Here is a 14,611-nt window from a genome sequence, read left to right as displayed (position 1 = left end):
TTTCCAGTCCTGTGGCCACTGCTGAGTTTTCCAAATTTGCTGGCATATTGAGTGCAGCACTTTAATAGCATCATCTTTCAGGATTTGAAATAGCTCAACTGGAATTAATATCAAGGTTTTTAGCTACTGGGTTTTTTTTTTTTTTTTTTATTGCTTTATAGACAATCTGACAGTCATGAGTCACAAGCTAAGAATAAACAGTTTAACTTAACATTGCTTTTTAATTAAGGCTACAATAAATTTAACCACATTAAGACATACATAATTTCTACCGTATTTGCTCCATAATTGGCCATACATTCATGGGTGTATGTTTACATTTAGCATCCCAATGATTGCATTTACTATTGCTTTTCAGGAAAATTATAACGTTTCTTCTCTCATTGCTTAGTTCACCAGTACTAAAAATTGGTCTCATCATGAATCGTTTTCCCTGGTGCTATGGTCTTTTTCATTGTTACCATCATCACCATGCATATATTCACACTCATATCTTAGATATTACTCTCTGGTAAGTTTGCCAAGTCCTGGGCAGTACTGGGCTTTTCTATACCCCAACCTAATGCTTCAAGGTACCTGTGCTTTGGTCCTGTTGGATCATCTCCAGTGTTAATTTCAAATACTTGCTCCTTTTTTCCCCTCTAGGTTATGGGTCAGTCCATGAATCTTGTTCAGAAAAACAGAGTTACTGATTAGAGTTAGTCTCAGAAGGTTCCCTGGTTGGCTCAGCTGGTAAAGAAGCAGAAGACTTAAGAGACAAGGATTCAATCCCTGGGTTGGGAAGATCCCCTAGAGGAGGGCATGGAAACCCATTCCAGTATTCTTGCCTGTTAAATCCCATAGACAGAGGAGCCTGGCAGACTATATAGTCCATGGGGTTGCAACAAGCTGGACATGACTGAATGCATTAGTCCCAAAGACCTGGGTGATCAGGAACCCTAGAACCTGAAGTTTCCTGGGGGGCAAGGTAGAGAGAAAAATAACCCATGACTCTTTCTGAGGAGAGTGATATTATCCTATATTGTACTGGCCTCAGGAAGGGGAGAGGACTCAGAGAGATTCCTGGACCCTGACCCTGGGCAAGTGTTATAGGAAGATAGGAATAGGCCAGACACTTCCCTGCTCCTTTTGGTAAGTGTTCTATTACCTTTCACTCCATGTCAACCCGCAGACCAACCGGCCACTGAAAAGTTCATACAGGAAGTTTAGGTTTCAAGATCAGTTTTAGGAGTAGCAGTGTGAGAGGTATGAAGACTGCCCTGCCTTTCACTGAACCCTCCTGCCAAATATCCTCTCATCTGTTTTCTGTTGTCTGAAATTCATTTAACAGATGTCTTTGATTGAACAATAAGGGATTAAAGGCTTAAACTTGCAATTATGATAAATGATGAGTCTTTTGTTGAATTCGGGGAAGGGGTTAGAAAGGGACTTTGGAAATACAGAAAAAATGCCGGACCTTCACAATTTTCTTGGGCCAGCCCTGTCTATTTTTATCTTGGTAAGAACCTCTGTGTAACAGTTTTTTTTTTTTTTAAAGAAAAAAATGGTTCTTTAGTTTCTGAACCTAATCACAAGTCATCACTGCCTATCTCAACAGTCTTTTCCACACACTTACATTGTCATCAGTGGATAAGTCTGACACATTAGATGGCTCACAGAATTTTTTTCTAAAAGTTTTTGTTCAGAGATTTATGTTACCTCTGGTAGGTGGCAATGATATCCAGTGTACCAGCTCAGTAAGTCCAGTAAGAGAGTAATTTAGGGTCTCATCTAGAAAATTGAGATAAAAAAAAGGGATTTTAATCAAGGGAAAAGAGGGGTGTTTTCCCTGAATTATATGAACCAGAAGAATATTTTGCATTGAACTTAGCATTTTGTGTTCAGTCATTCAGAAAAAATACCCATTGGCACCTGTTATATTTCAGAAAAGTACTCAGTGCTGGAGTTAGTGATGAACAAGGAAGATGTGGTTCCTTTTTGCACAGAGCCATCATCTAGTGGCTTGAAGTGGAGCCAAAAGAGTCCCTGAGATCATCTGGTCCAAACCTCCTCATTTTTCAGATTAGAAATGGAAGCACCAAGATGTAAAGGAAATTGCCCTTTGTCTCAGCTGGTTAGTGGCAGAGCCAGGACTGTAACTGGCTCTTACAACTTCCAGACTGATTTTCTGGTGAAACTAACCTGGTGAGTTAGGACAAGTCCACAGGCTGTGGCAGCAATCTGCTCTCACTTCCCTGTGGCCCGAAAGGGACCCTGCCCTTCCCTCAGTCTCATGGATGTCCAGAAAGTTGCTTAACTGTTGCGTTAACTTGTTTGTGATGGTAGAGCATGTTGTCGTGTGATGAGGGGGCAGAACCATGGAGCATCATTCATTTGTGGGGAAAGTTGTCTTCCCCCTAACCACTCCCTCCCCCAGTGCATTTCTGGGCCTGCCTGAACAGAAGATCTTGGCTAACTACTGGGTGTTATTAAAATTATAATTAAAGAGGTAACAGGAAAAGAGCATGTTCCAGTACCATACAGAAGAGTCAGCACTTTCACTGGATAATGAATTCTTTATACCTCACGTTATTACTCAACTGAAGGGAAACTGTAATACTGTTGTGTCTGAAACCAATACAAATACGTTGCAGGAAGGGGACCCCCTTGCAAGGCCCAAGAGTGGGCTCTTGTATAACACTTGGAAATGAATTGTCAGAAGACACAAGTACTGACGGATCAAAAGACTCTATAGGGAAGGGGCGCCTGGGCAGAGAGCAGCAGGGTAAGGGGGCTGGGAGAACTGCTCTGACATGTAACTTGCAATCTCAGGTTTTATGGCAATATGATTAGTATCTGGGTTGTCTCTGGCCAGTCCTCTTGCTTGGCCCATGTTGGGTGACTCAGGGTCCTTCCTGGTGGTGTGTTCATCTCTCAGCCAAGATGGAGTTCAGCATGAGGGTTTCTGGGAGGTAGGCAGGACATACACCTCCTTTTGGCCCCTCTCGAATTCTTCAGGGTTAGTTTTACGAGACATACTATGGACTAATATGTCCTCCCTCCTTTTGATCCCTCCCCAGTTCTCCTGGTTAGTTTTTCACTTGCAGCATCATGTTCTTTCTCGACCTCCTGTTGTGAGACAACTCAGGCAAGCATTATCATCATATCTGGCCAAGGCCAGTGGTTTCAGTCAGTGGCTCCCTAACAGAAATTCTCATTTAATAACTCATTTGTTGCTTAAAGAACTACATCTTAGAACAACAAGAAGGTAGGTGATGATCTTGTATCATCATACAATACAATCATATTGTATATCCTGCTGCTCTTTTTCAAGACTTTTGCTGGCAACTTTCAACTTTTTCTAAAAAAAATTATCTTTTAGAGGCGTACATATTTCTGGAAAACTGCGGTTTGAAGAATTTATTGGGAATATTCAGACTTGTTTCATGTGGCCACAGGAAATGCATTTTCATATGGAGGGTTAGGAGTTCTTCCTGTAGGCTACCCAGAGTCACCAGGAGGAAGAGTCCTTCCCTGAGAGGCCCTGATGCATTTCACTGATAACCTTTGCCAGTGTGTGTTGCTGCTCCAGGGCTTGAGCCCAGAGGCCATGTAATCACCGGACCAAGGCTGGCACTCCCTCCTTTCTCTCCTGCTCAAGGAGGCATATTCGGACAACTTTCCCAAACTCACTTGACTTCTGAATCCTTGCTTTCAGGAATTTCCAATTAATAATTCATGGAACCACGATTCTTTAGGACAAAACTTGGGAAACCATGACAAATACACCTGAGCCTGGGTGACTGTGATGATGTTGCAGGATTAACTTTGCAATGGTTCAGTTTTTAAATGAGATATGGAATTCACAAAATTGCGCACTTTAATGTTTACTGTCAGTCTAGCGTTGGTGTTGGCACAGACCTCCAGGTGAATGAAAGTGTTAGGTCTCCCCCCTTTGATTCTGAAGATGTAGAAGCAATGGTGAGCCCAGGACTGAGGACAGCATGTCCATTTCTGTCTCACAAGACTCACCCCAGGGAGCATGTCCCTCATATTATCTGGGCTTCCTCAAGCCTGTGCATTCCTTGATGCCTCATTTCCCATCAGTATGTGGGGGAAAGCAGGCAGAAAGATAGTCACTCAATAAGTTAGTCATGTCGGGAAACTTATCTGTTTCAGGCACTAGTTCCTTCCAAGCACGGGGTGGTATACGTGTGGTCCAGCTTACAGACTAAAACTGTTTCCCAGTACTATCACGAATATTCAGTGTGTGCTATTTCCAGCTTGTCGTTTGTCCATTGGCTTGTGAAACTACCATCTTAGAGAGCAAAAGCATTTCTACTCCCTTGGGCCATTTCCTCCTGACATTCTTTGCTGATTACCTCTGTAGCAGCTGTAATCAGTTCTTTGCACGGTCAAAGCATAAGCTGATTGCTCTTCGTCTTACCAGAAACAGACCAGCCTTGTCTGGTCCCAACAACATGCCTGTGGGTGAAGTTCAGGGATATAGGGTCACAGTTTGTTAACTGTGCTTAACAAATCAAGTTTCGGCAGCATGATGATCTAGAGGTGTTATGATGGGGTGAACTGGTGAAACTATAAATATTTAATCCATTGCTCAACCTCTAGCAGGAATGAGTCTAAGCCAACCCAGACTTACAAGAAGCAGCGAGGTTATTAAAGATTCATTGAGAAGGAAATTCTATAGTCACTCTCTTCGCATTTTGTTAGCTACAAACTGATGTTCCCTGGTGATGAAAGGATAACAGTTCACCATCTTCACACAATTTTCCTTGCTACTGCTGCCAAGTCGCTTCAGTCATGTCCGACTCTGTGTGACTCCATAGACTGCAGCCCAGCAGGCTCCCCCGTCCCTGGGACTCTCAAGGCAAGAACACTGGAGTGGGTTGCCATTTCCTTCTCTAATGCATGAAAGTGAAAAGTGAAAGTGAAGTCGCTCAGTTGTATCCAACTCCTAGTGACCCCATGGACTGTAGCCCACCCGGCTCCTCCGTCCATGGAATTTTCCAGGCAAGAGTACAGGAATGGACGACTTTAGTGGACCCAAAAGTTTTCCTTAGAGTCCACTAAAGTAGTCCAAACACATTGTGTGTATGTATGTGTATATAAATATGTGTATACATATTATGTATGCCTGTATTATACACTGGGCTTCCCAAGGGAAGCTAGTGGTAAAGAACCTGCCTGTCAATGCAGGAGACATAAAAAGCACAGGTTCGATCCCTGGGTCAGGAAGATCCCCTGAAGGAGGGCAAGGCAAACCACTCCAGTATCCTTGCCTAAAGAATCCCATGGACAGAGGATCCTCGCAGGCTACAGTCCATAGAGTCTCAAAGAGTTGGACATGACTGAAGCGACTTAGCATGCATGCACTTATTATATATGATATATATTATAATGTATTTTATATACATACGTTTTATATCTATAGGTTATATATATTTTTCTATAGATATTATAACAGTATAGGTAACATATATAATATGTATATATAGAATAGGTAATATAGGTAACATGGGTAAATATAGGTATAATAACGGATATGTACATAGTATATATCTGCATTATACAGATATGTACCTATCTATACATATATAGAGATTATGCATATATGTATATATATATTCTATATATCTCAGTTACCATTAGGCACTGTGGTACACGTGCTTTCATGTATTCGGAGAATATAAAAGTGTAACAGTCTGCCTCTAAGGGGCATTTAATCTATTTAAAGATATAAGACATATGCAAGACTGCATTGGAGTCCTGGACATGAGCTGGAATGATCATGGAAAGCGTTATAAAGAAGGTACATCTAGGATTGAGCATTAGACTACTACTGCTGCTGCTACTTCTTTTAACAGTGATTGAATACCTACCGAATCCCTGGTAGCTTCTAAGTACCTTTACATACCTGCATAGGTGCTTTTCGCATGTGTTTGATCGTCACAATATAACACTATAAGGATGAAAAAGGAGAAAACGGAGGCATAAAGAGTTTAAAAAATTTGTCCAGTTCACACAGCTAGTTAGTGGTGGAGCTAGATTTAAATGGAAAGCATTTAAAAGCAAAGGCACAGGTTCTAGAGGGATTTTAGTATGCACGGAGAGGAGCCTGACCCGCAGAGCGGCGGTGGCTGCAGTGTTTAATGGAAAAGGCTTGGTGAGGGTGGTGGCGGTGGTGTGTGCTCAGTGTAATGATTGGCACGATGCCTGGGAGAGAGTTAAGTGTTTGTTGAGTTATTGACTGCATGGTTAGAGAGAGAATGCTGGAGAAAGTAGGCTGTTATCAGATTGTGTAGGGTTTTGAATTACAGTCTAAGTGGTTTAAACTTAGTACTATGGATAATAGCTTCTCTAGAATGCATAAATTTCTTGAAAGGCCAACATGCTAGTTCATAAACATGTGTCATTCTAACTTGTATTTTCTCTTTTTCAGTGCTTTCTGCAGAATGTCTACAAACGATAAACTGAAACTATGTTAATGAAGCCTATTACAAAAGCATGCTTTCTGTGTTTTGTTGAGACTTCACTGCAAAAGTAAGATGCTAGCTCGATTTTCCAGGTCAGTCTTTGCCATTATGCCCTAAGTCCTTTCTAAACGCATGTCAATGGGCAAAGCTTTAGGAAGTCAAATTATAGATATGGTGTGCTCCCTCCCCTCAACTCCTGCCACTGGCTGTGGATGACTGGACTTCTGATGGGCGTTGTGACGTGGGACTGCATTGTCCTGGGGGATGTCAAGAGTACAAAACATGTAGTAGAGGGTGTAGGAACTGAAAGATCATCCTGAAGAGAAGAACCAAAGAGGATGCAACAATTTCCATTGTACTAAAATGATGAGAGAGCAGGAATAATACATAAGCAGAATGTATGATGTAGAAAGAAATTATTTTATGTGTGCCTTGAACCCAAGTCTTTGGATTTCAAATTCAGTTCTGGATACTTTCTAAAATTCTTAAGAAAATGAAAAATCCTACCACCCTTTCCAGAATTCATTCTCCTTGTCTTCTCTGCTTCATTTTATGTACACACTCATTCACTTTTTTTCTGAAACTCTTTCCACTGAAATGCAGTCCTCTCCTGATCTCTTTTTTCTTCTCCTATGACTCCTTTTCTTTTCTTAAGCTCCTCTTCCTCTATGTCCAAGGCTTTTCTGAAGCATGTTTCTCTTCTGTTTTTCTGTCCATGTAATTTTATCCATCTTCAGGGAAGGTTTTAGGCCTTCCCTGGTGGCTCAGACAGTAGAGTTCACCTGCAATGAGGGAGACCTGGGTTTGATCCCTGGGTCAGAAAGATTCCCTGGAGGAGGGCATGGCAGCCCACTCCAATATTCTTGCCTGGAGAATTCCATGGACAGAGGAGCCTGGTGGGCTCCAGTCCATGGGCTCGCAAAGAGTCGGACACGACTGCGTGACTCTCTTACTTTCTTTCAGGTTTTCATCTTATATTATTTGCATAGGGTGCCCCCACATACACACACAGTCTGGACACCCTTTCTGAGCTCTCAGGGGGCTCTCATTTCCAATTGTTTGCCCCATACCTCCAACCAGATGACACTCCACCAATTAGAAAAGGTTCCATGAAATCCCACGGCCATGCCTTTCTTTCAGACTTTATTCCCTCTTCCCTGACATCTGCATGCCCAATGGATTTCACATGCTGCTGCAAAAATAATACCTAAAGCACAACTCTGCTTTTATCACTTCCTTGTCCCTAAATCTTAGTGATTCCTCATATACCAGGAAAAATTCATATTCCTTAGCTTGGTACTTTTGTCCATCTTTAATATGATCCCAGTACATGATTCCAGAATATTTACCTACCTTAGAGGCTTTTGCAAAGTAGAATTCTTTCTATATCTCTTCTAGTTTTCAAAATTCTATCCACTTCTCCTAGATTTCCCAAAGTGCTGCCTCTGTCATAAAGTATCAGCAATTCTAAATTATATTGATGTATCTATTTATTTTTGGCTGTGCTGGGTCTTCATTGTTGCATGGGCTTTTCTCTAGTTGCAGTGAGCAGGGGCTGATCTTCATTGCAGTGGATAAACTTCTCATTGCGGTGGCTTCTCTTGCTGTAGCATTGGCTCTAGGGTGTGTAGGCTTCAGCAGTTGCGGCGTGCAGGCTCCAGAATGCAGGCTCAGTGGTTGTAGTGCATGGGCTTAGGTGCTCCGAAGAATGTGTGGGATCTTTCTGGACCAGGGATCGAACCTGTGTCTCCAACACTGGCCGGTGGATTCTTTACCACTGAGCCACGAGGGAAGCCCCCAAATTGATACATCTTTTCTCTAAATTTTCATTATTTTTTGTGACTATGTTAAGGCAAAATTATTGAACATTTCTTTTACTCTTTCTATATATTCCTAATATTGCTAATTTGAATTTGCTCCCACACAGGTGTCAAAGTTCACTGTATATGGTCTGCTTGCTCTCAGGTTCATTCTTTACCTTTTCTTACTCTGCCCTTTATCACAGAGGCTGAACCTGTGGGCTGTACAGCCCAAACTCCTGGGTCAACTGGGTGGGTTTCATACTTGGTAGTACTGGCATCAGAAACTGGGGTCTTCTGACCCCCATGCCCTGAGAGATGTCTCTAGGAGAAATGTATCTTCTCTGAGGCTTCAACTGAAACTTATAGCTCCAGCTTTGATAGGTGGTCCTTACTCCTGAGTTCTGGAAACACAACCTTCTTGTTCTTCCTGCCTAGGGATGGTGGTGCTACCAGCTATTTTCTATTTCAGTATTGCTTCACCATCCTCTGATGGGCTTCTGGCTCTTCCATCACCTGAGTAACCTAATCCCATATATTAAATTGACTTTATTTGAAATACAATGGTTTCTGTTTTTCCCGGGGTGGTAGATAGTAGATGGTTCTTCAAACTATTATCCTGGGATAATAGTTTCCCAGCAAACTATGTCTCATCCTTACATTTTCCATAGTCTAGTTCAGTAACTTGCATACTGTAGGTGCCAAATAAATGTTTACTGAATAAATATGCATAAATTAAGGAAAAATTTTGTTTAAAAGTACCATAAGTTAATTTTTAGAGAAATGACAGTACTCAGAAAAATTTAAGAGGCACTAACTGTTAACATCAACTCAATGGACATGAGTTTGAGCAAATTCCAGGAGATAGTGAAGGTCAGGGAAGCCTGTGTGCTGCAGTCCACGGGGTCGCAAAGAGTCAGATATGACCAAGTGACTGAACAGCAACAAATTATTCATATATTAGCCATCAAGATATACCCAAAATGAAAAGTTAAGGACAGTATCCTTGTCACTAAGAATTAATAAGGCTACTGGGAGACTTAAAAAGGGCACTGAATTTTGTGTTAGAAAATTTAGTGGACTGGAAAATACCAACTTAAAATATTTCTTTTTTACTTCTCCTGTGCTTTGAAGAATGCTTATTAAGTGAAGGGGCTCAAATTGTTCTTAAAATTAGCCATCCAGTCTCTTTTCAAGCTCCAATATTAGTATTCTCCAACTCACCCCTAGGAGATGTTAAGAAGAAGATATTAGAATAGTTAACGTGTTAATTGTTGTGTTGACTTTGAATATTTTCTTCTTTGACGTCCTTAAATCCAGAAGAACTCATAGGTTCTCTGAGTCACAGTCACTGTCCTTGTTTGTTAGGGCTCCCTCTCCTGAGCGATACAATTATATGAATGAATGAATATGCAGGAATATAGAGGACACAGCTGGAAGGATGGTGATGACCCAGTGCTTCTGGAAGCATGCCCACTGCCAAGGAAAAGTGAACTTGTGGTTTAAATTCTTAATAGAATTCCCTGCTCTGCCTTTGCATTGACCCAGGGGCTTGAACCTTCTCTCCCAGCCTTAATTTCCTAATTCATCAGAAAGTAGCCCAAGTGATAGAAAGAATTCTGTTGGAAAATGACTTGATAAAGTAAAGGATGAGCTGGAAGGGTGAGATAATTTAACCACTGCCATAGATGGACACTGCACACAAAACTGAAAACTAATGCATTTCCTTCAATGTGTTTTTTATCAGCAATTTTTATTGAAAGCCTATTATGTTACTGGCACTGTGATCAGGACAATAGGTTGAAAGAATTTGCTGCCAGTCTTCTGCATTTCTTATAGGAAAATAGTACCAAAAATAATTTCTGAAAAGATCCATAAAACAAAGATTGGAATAACCAATTTGTTTGTTCATATTCTTGGAGTTGAAAGCAAGGGGAGAAAGCACACATTCTGCCTCCTGAAATTATTATTTCGTATTGCTTTGCCTGCAGAGATGGCCAACTTTTTGTCCCTGTAACAATGCATGTTGTCTAAGTCTCTTCAAAGTGTTTCCCTGAATCAATAGGGAGCATAGACATTTACTAGGAAAAAAGAATGAAATTAGAACACTTCCTAACACCACACACAAATATAAACTCAAAATGGATTAAAGGCCTAAACGTAAGACCAGAAACTATAAAACTTTTAGAGGAAAACATAGGCAGAACACTCGATGACATAAATCAAAGCAAGAGCCTCTATGACCCACCTCCTAGAGTAATGGAAATAAAAACAAAAGTAAACAAGTGGGACCTGATTAAACTCAAAAGCTTTTGTACAGCAAAGGAAACTAGCAAGGTGAAAAGACAACCCTCAGAGTGGGAGAAATTAATAGCAAATGAAACAACTGACAAAGGATTAATTTAAAAAATATACAAGCAGCTCATACAACTCAATGCCAGAAAAACAAACAACCCAATCAAAAAGTGGGAAAAAGACCTAAACAGACATTTCTCCAAAGAAAACATACAGATGGCTAACAAACACATGAAAAGATGCTCAACATTGTTCATTTTTAGAGAAATGCAAATCAAAACCACAATGAGTATCACCTCACACCAGTCAGAATGAGCATCATCAAAAAAGTAAATGCTTGAGAGGGTGTGGAGAAAAGGGAATGCTCTTGCACTGTTGGTGGGAATGTAAATTGATACAGTCACTATGGAAGATGGTATGGAGATTCCTTAAAAAACTAGGAATAAAACCACTGTATGACCCAGAAATCCCACTCTTAGGCATATACCCTGAGGAAACCAAAATTGAAAAAGACACATATATCCCATTATTCATTGTAGCACTATTTACAATAGCTAGAACATGGAAGCAACCTAGATGTCCATCGACAGATGAATGGATAAAGAAGTTGTGGTACATATACACAATGAGATATTAGCCATAAAAGAGAGCACCTTTGAGTCAGTTCTGATGAGGTGGATGAACCTAGAACCTATTATACAGAGTGAAGTGAGTCAGAAAGAGAAAGATAAATATCATATTCTAACACATATGTACGGAATCTAGAAAAATGGTACTGAAGAATTTACTTACAGGGCAGCAGTGGAGAAACAGACATACAGAGTAGACTTATGGACATGGGGGGAGGGGAGGAGGGGGTGAGATGTATGGAAAGGGTAACATGGAAACTTACATTGCCACATGTAAAATAGATAGCCGATGGGAATTTGCTGTATGTCTCAGGAAACTCAAACAGGGGCTCTGTGTCAATCTGGAGAGGTAGGATTTCGGGGGAGATAGGGGGGTTCAGGAAGTAGGGAATATATATATATACTTATGGCTGCTTCATGTCAAGGTTTAACAGAAAACAAAAATTCTGTAAAGCAATTATCCTTCATTAAAAATATAAATTAATTAAAAAAAAAAGTTTGTTTCATCTGGAGAGAGGGTATCTTGGGAGGGAAGTCAAAGACTCTGCCTAGAGGGCCGGCCCAGGAATAATTTGTTCATTGTTGAGTGCATCTGGAAATCTGCTGAAGCTTCAGTTTTAATAGGATTTTTTTTTTCTCCCCAAAGGAGACTGTATCCATGGCTATTCACCTAAAAGGCACATGGTTTTGATATTAGATATTTGGGAAGGCTTGCTTTCTTTCCCCACAACTGAGGAACCTCACTGCCTTCATCAAAATGATAACAGTAGGCTCAACTCAGCAGCCTGAGACCTCACACCTTACTTGGCATCTCTGGTTTTTCCCTAGTGACTTTGGGATGCGTCTAATTTCATATCTACAAATGATACAGCTTGCACATGCTTATGCAGAATTGCTTATATTGAGGTCACTGGATCTTCATGGCTCTCCTAGTTCAAGGGAGAAGACAAAAGGACTCCAGGACACCCAGGCAGGATTTGGCTTTTCCTCTGCCAGATCATGCATTTAATGAATATCTCCTGAGAATCTTCTATATACCAGGCCAGTGCTGCTTTTAAAGACAAATAAGTCAGGGGAGTTAGACTTAAGGAATTGTGACAGTAATATTAAATTGTCTTTGAAAGTGAAAGTGGCTTAGTTGTGTCCAACTCTTTGCGACCCCATGGATTATATAGTCCGTGGAATTCTCCAGGCTGGACTATTGGAGTGGGTAGCCTTTCCCTTCTCCAGGGGATCGTCTCAACCCAGGGATCAAACCCAGGTCTTCCACATTGCAGGCGGATTCTTTACCAGCTGAGCCACAAGGTAAGCCCAAGAATACTGGAGTGGGTAGCTTATCCCCTCTCCAGCAGATCTCCCCAACCAGGAATCGAACTGGCGTCTCCTGCATTGCAGGTGGATTCTTTACCAACTGAGCTATCAGGGACTTATGATTAATTAAACTACACAGCCTGATCAGGCTAGTAGTTGATAATTTTCAGCATAAGCTAAAGGATAATGGGTTTAGAAATCTACTTGTAAATAATTCTCTTCATATGGTAAGGTCAAATTTATGAAGAGGTTAAAGAGTTAACCCTCGTGGTGGGGAGAGGGTGTGTTTCATTGATGAAAGACCCTTTTTTCCAAAAATCCTTTCACCCCTCATGTTCCCACAATATTTTTTCAGTTGTTTCAGGCAATAAAAATATTTAACATTGCAGATTTTTTTTTTTTTTTTGAGTGGCCAATTCATTAAGCTTAGTAAAATGGCAGCTCAAACTACTTATCACTTTAATCCTAAAGCTCTAGAATTTTCCTTTATAAGCCTGGGAAGGTTGTATTCTTCCTTCCTATCATGTGATTCTGCTTCCCTTAGGCTCCTGTATTTTGCCATGTAGGAGAACAGGAAACTAGAAATGGTGGGTGAGAGCTTCCTGAATTCTAAGTGGAAGGGGAAAGAGTTGAAATAGTTCTCAGAGTGGATTCAGTTCCCTGATTTCAGAGGTGAGGAAATTGGAATCGAGAGATACTGAGATGACTTGCTCAGGGCCGTGCAAGAGGCTCATGGCTAAACGAGGACCATGGAGAGGGCATCTGTATTTCATGACTACTGCCCCTTCCACTTCACGGCCATCCATCAGTAAGCACTGGTTCATCCCATTCTACTCATCTCACACATCTGTTTCTCATCATATTTATCTCAGCTGTGTTAGTTTTTCTCGAATTCTTTACCTCACTCTCACATCTGGAACACTTTTCTTTCCTTCCTCTTCTCGCACACATTACCGAGCACCCATTATTCTTCAGATAATGCACTCAGTCCAGACCTTACAAACACGAGGAACACCGTGCCCGTCTCCATGCTCTTTCCACATAGCCACTGGCCATCCCATCCTTGGAATGTAATACATCTCTGTGACTGCCTTGCCCACTCTTCTCTGGCATTCACAGTCCAACCCTCGTGCAAAGTAGCCTCATCCACTCCCTCTTTTCTGGCACTTAACTCTGCACTGCTAGTACCTGTGTACCTGTCTTGCTCTCTTACTTAAAGATGAACACTCAAACACTAGCATGGTTCCTATCACATAGTAAGTTTTATTCTTAACAAATGCTGGAAGAGTGATTGAATAAGGAATGGATAAAGGAATGAATCCATCATTGATTGCTTTTGGAGCTGTTTACTTCCCCTCTCCGGGAGTTACCTTCCAGCCACTCTTAGCAAATCAGCACATTTACTATTATTTGTGGAGCATCTATGACTTTTGCTGTTGTTCAGTTGCTCAGTCGTGTCTGAAGGACAGGGAAACCTGGCATGCTGCAGTGCATGGGGTTGCAAAGAGTCAGAACCATGGCTTACCAAAAGCCAATTTAGTCCCCATTTGACAGGTAAAGAAATTGAGCTGCAGAATAAACCAACATGCTCAAGGTCACATGGCCAGCAGATATGTGCTGAAATTTGACCTCAAGACTAACTCTAAACAGATGAACTATGCTGTATTACCTCACATGTCTTATGCTTATATGAATATATTCACTTATTACTTGTAAAATTGAGATTCTTTAATTAAAATACTGTCTGAAAGATACTTTTCTCCAAGCCACACTCATCCTTTCTGCTGTAAATGTAATCACTGTCCTCCACTTTACTTTTTACAGTGCTTAGATGATCACCATGTTCCTTATGCTATATGACTTTCAAAGATTAAGGTAAATATCATGTTGTATATTTTCTGAAATTTATAGGTGTATAATGAACATTTTTTATGATAGTATGACATAAAAAGTCTGAAATCTCTGTTTTTGAAAGAGGGCCAAGTTGAACTCTGTGCAGTTAGGTAATCCACCCAAGGTCTCACGAACTATGGTGGCATAATTTTGACCACAACTGGGGAAAAAAATGGGAAGTAAATACAATACTTACTTCTTTCAGTATTAG

General features: G+C 40.9%; 1 long non-coding RNA gene across 1 annotated transcript in view; it reads left to right on the top strand.

The window, feature by feature from the left end:
- Nucleotides 1-14,384, top strand: part of LOC133255415 (uncharacterized) — a 119,630-nt gene extending 105,246 nt beyond the window's left edge. Inside the window, exons 2-3 of the long non-coding RNA XR_009738935.1 lie at nucleotides 6,440-6,565; nucleotides 14,332-14,384. This is a non-coding gene — a long non-coding RNA (uncharacterized LOC133255415). The remainder of the gene's footprint in view (nucleotides 1-6,439; nucleotides 6,566-14,331) is intronic.
- Nucleotides 14,385-14,611: the final 227 nt, after the last annotated feature.

This window comes from Bos javanicus, chromosome 10 (genome assembly GCF_032452875.1).
Source record: "Bos javanicus breed banteng chromosome 10, ARS-OSU_banteng_1.0, whole genome shotgun sequence".
NCBI lineage: Eukaryota > Metazoa > Chordata > Mammalia > Artiodactyla > Bovidae > Bos > Bos javanicus.
The sequence above is the reverse complement of the archived record's forward strand: the minus strand, read 5'-3'. Positions and strand labels throughout refer to the sequence as shown.